Below are 3,972 nucleotides of genomic sequence, written 5' to 3' on the forward strand. Positions count from 1 at the left end.
GGGTAGTGCCGGCTTACAAGTGCTGATCGTTAAATTTTCAGGAATTTTATGAGCCATTTGATGTCATGTTGGTCCAGATTATGTCATCTTGGCAACTTAAAACATGTGATGAGAGTGTTTACCCCATGGTAATTGGCAAATGCTATAAATCAGGGCTCTTTTTCACCTTCCCCACCAGAACACACCACTGGACATTAATCCTTCGTCTATAATATAAATTGGAAATATTTCTTTACCAGTTTGTAATTTGTCTTTTTATTTTGATTATGATGTTTTGTTATGCAAATATTTTGTTGTTGCTGTTGTTGTTTTGTATAATCCAAATTTCAGTCTTTTCCTTTATTGCCTTTGGATTTTGAGTTAGTTAGAAAAGTTTCCCCAGTTCCTTGGTTATGGAGGAATTTGCTCATACTTTCTTATAGTATTTACTTAGTTTTATTATTATTTTTTAATTTAAATCTTTGATCTATTTGGAATTCATCTTTTGTGGAGAAACAGATATGATTGTATCTTTCTCCAGTGGCTACGCACTTACCCCGACACTATTTATGAAGAAGGTCTCCTTCTCCATTGATTCGAGATGCCCCCTTTTTCATTCATTACATTTCCAGATGCAGTTAGATTTATAGTTGGATTTTCTACTCTGTGTTACTGATCTATATACTCGTGTGCCAATGCCATCTTCTTATTATACTGGCTTTATAATATTTTACTAACTGGCAGGGCTAGCCTCTGCTCATTTTCTTATTTTTCAGGTCTTTCCTAGATATTCTTGTTTATTTATCCTTTTAAATGAACGTTATAATAAAATTGTCTTAGCTCTAAACCTGGCTCTTCTGTTGTTTTGAAAATATGGCCTCATATTTTCTGACTTCAGCCTTCTCTGTTCTGTTCTCCCATTTCTGTCTAGACCTTCTCTTTCTTTTTCTCCTAATATCCTTGATCTAGACAATTTGAATTCTACTCCCAGAAGTTTCCTCTCAGAGAAAGCATTTTCTATATCTCATCTAGCATTTTTTGAAATCGCTAATTCAGTTGCTGAATAGCGATGGGAGTTTGGTCAAAACGATCCTCAGAATTTTTTCACCTGTACATTGTAATTGGGAAATAATTGATTTCACAGGTTTTTTTCTTTTTATAATTAGAAATAATTTTCAATCAGTTCTTAGCCTTATCAGCAGAATTAGACTAATTTAATCACCCTCTCCTTGAAACACATTCTTCAACTGATTTCCATGATACCACATTCACCCATTTTTCTTCCTAACTTTCCTCTCCTCTCATCTAAGCTCGCTTCGTGAGTTTATACTATCTCATAAATTTAAATATACAAACAACTCCCTAATTTTACATCTCCAGTCCGGACCTCTACTATATACTCGAAATTTGTACATCTAACTGCTTCCTTATCAACTCCCTCTTAATGTCCCAAAGGCACCTCCAACTGAACTTACCACAAAAAAACTCTAATATTCTTTCTCAAACCTGTTTCTCCTATAGTCTTTTCGATCTCAGTTAATGACAATTCTGTTCTTCTAGTAGCTCAGGGAAAAATTCTTTACTCTCTAATCCACCTACCTATGGGTTCATTCATATGGCCACAACTGGCAGCTCAGCTGGAATGGCTGGAATTACTTGGACAGCTGGGTCTCTCTCCACATGGTCTTCTACCGCAGGCTTCTTCAGATCCTGGCTTCTTCAGGGTTTCTAGAGGGCAAGTCCCAACATACAAGCACTTCTTAAATCTCTTCTTGACTCACACTTTCTGATATATTAATTTGAATTCAGTGTCTTTACCACTGGAGCAAGTTAAACAGCCAAGAACCCACCCACACAAATACCTATGTATGGTGAAATGACTGTGCTAGGCAGTTGCCAGGAGGTTTCCCATGGTTTGGCAGTTACTTACTCATTTGTAATCAACAAACTTTAGCAAAGCTGCAGTTAGTTGGCATTTTGTGGTGCCTGTTGGATGTGACCACAACACTCAGCTTTTCCTCCCCAATGACATGATGATTTCTCAGCTATTTTTGTTTATCTGAGCCTTCTTTTCTAAGCCAAATTTCTGCAAGATTTTCTTTCAGGTCTCTTTTGTAACTAAAACCTCAAGTGTTTCCAGATTTGGAGATTAGAAGTACTTCCCCTACACCTTCAGGTTTTCCAGTGTTTCGTAACTTCTACTTGTCCAGACTTTTTCATTCTTCTGTCAGTTGTTTCTTAAGTTTTCTAATCTTTTCATTTATATTTTCTCTTCACCTAATACTTTCCTTTGCTTTCCTTGGGTTATTTTGATGCCCTTTTTCTAACTATGTGAACTGAATGTTTAATGAATTTATCTTCATTCTTTCTTAGTAATGAATATGTATGAGCTGTTATATTTCTTCCTAAGTATTGCACCATCTGCATATTAAATCCATTCACCCAGATCAGATTCACCAGGGAGCAAGCTTTCCTTTACCATTCCTCTCTGAAATAATTTCTGTCTTTGAAATCGCAAGCAGTTTTGGATTACTCACTTGGCGGCCTCTGAGGAGGAGAGCACTGTGTTTATTTTCACAGGGCTTTCTTTCTGCCTTAGCATAGTGTCCTAGCACAAAGAACTGATGATAAGAATGAATAAACCTATTGTGCGCTTACCCTGTAGCTGGCATGGTACTTTATACACATTACTTGTAACAACTCTATACTAATCTTCCATGGCCTTTTTACATAGGAAATAGGTACTAAATGTTTGCCTGGTGTTTCTACTCTGGAACCTGTCAAACCTTCAGTTTTAGGGCCTTTCCCTTTACCTGTGTTGCTCTCTTTCCATCTTCTAATTCAGAACTCAGCGCAAACGCCATTTCTTCAGAGCCCTACAGATCATGGGGTCTAAAACAGCCTCCAGCCACACATTCACACATTCTGTCACTGTTCATAGCACTATCTCATATTATCTCACTCATTTATTCTCCTTGTTATGATCTGCGTCCACCATTAGACTTTAAATTCCAAGGAGTAAAAATTTTGTTCACCACAGCATTTCCCATGCCCCTTAGAACAATACCTGGCACATAGTAAGCCCTGAATAAATATTTATGGAATCAATTCCTTGACGAAGGCAAATAATGGAGCCTGAGGAAGAGCCAGTCCTTTTAGGCTCTGCTAAGTGAAGTAACAGCTACTTTCGAATCTGAAGATGTGAAAATGTGACTTCTATTGAAGACATACTTCAATAGACGAGTGACTTAGCGAGCCTTACTCAATTTCAACTGGGTTTCCTCTCCTGTGAAATGAGGAGGAAGGCCCTTTCCGTGCATTTTCTCCTGTGATTCTACACAGAAAAACGTACCTTAAAAACCAGCGCGAAAGCAAGAGAGGGGGGAGAGGTCCTTTTAAGGTCGCTCAGCAGCAGAGGAGGGAGAGGAAGAGTGGAGCGGAGCACAGTGCGGGGTAGGGTGAGGCGGTGACTCTGGAGAGCGAGGGGCACCTGTGGTGGCGAGGATGGCACCGAGGTTTGGAGGGGCACGGAGGGGGCGCGGTCTATCCAGCTGGGACTGGGCAGGACAGCACCTGACATGGCCGAGGGGCGAGGGGTGCGAAGATGTTGGGGTGTGATGGGGAAGGGTGGCATCAGGTAACCACCGCGCGGAGCGGCGGCTAGGGATAGGCAGGGGCGCTCAGGAGTTTTCAAGAGTGCACGCGCGCGCGCGCGGCGCGGTCTGCTCGGCAGGACAGGGCGGGGCACTGACGGGACGCGGGGGTGGGTCTGAGGAAAATGGGGGCCAACCAGGGGTCGCCGAGCAGGCCTCGGTGGGGTGGGTGTGCCCGGGCGGCGGAGGATTGCAAAGAGGGTGAAGCGGGACCGCCGAAGGGAGCAGACAGAAGCAGGTGGGTGGGAAGGAGGTTCGCGGGACGCAGGTGGCTGCCCGGCGGCCCAGGGGCTTGCAGGCTTGTCCGAGGGGCTGCGGCCGGCGGTGGGGAAGCTCTGGG

At 42.4% G+C, this 3,972-nt stretch overlaps 1 protein-coding gene across 1 annotated transcript in view; it reads left to right on the forward strand.

Annotated features, from left to right (window-relative positions):
• The first annotated feature begins 3,777 nt into the window (after window positions 1-3,777).
• Window positions 3,778-3,972, forward strand: part of AK3 (adenylate kinase 3) — a 20,417-nt gene continuing 20,222 nt past the window's right edge. Inside the window, exon 1 of the mRNA XM_006918383.3 lies at window positions 3,778-3,870. The gene's annotated coding sequence lies outside the window, so the exon portion shown is untranslated. The remainder of the gene's footprint in view (window positions 3,871-3,972) is intronic.

The sequence above is a fragment of the Pteropus alecto genome, unplaced genomic scaffold, assembly GCF_000325575.1.
Source record: "Pteropus alecto unplaced genomic scaffold, ASM32557v1 scaffold95, whole genome shotgun sequence".
NCBI lineage: Eukaryota > Metazoa > Chordata > Mammalia > Chiroptera > Pteropodidae > Pteropus > Pteropus alecto.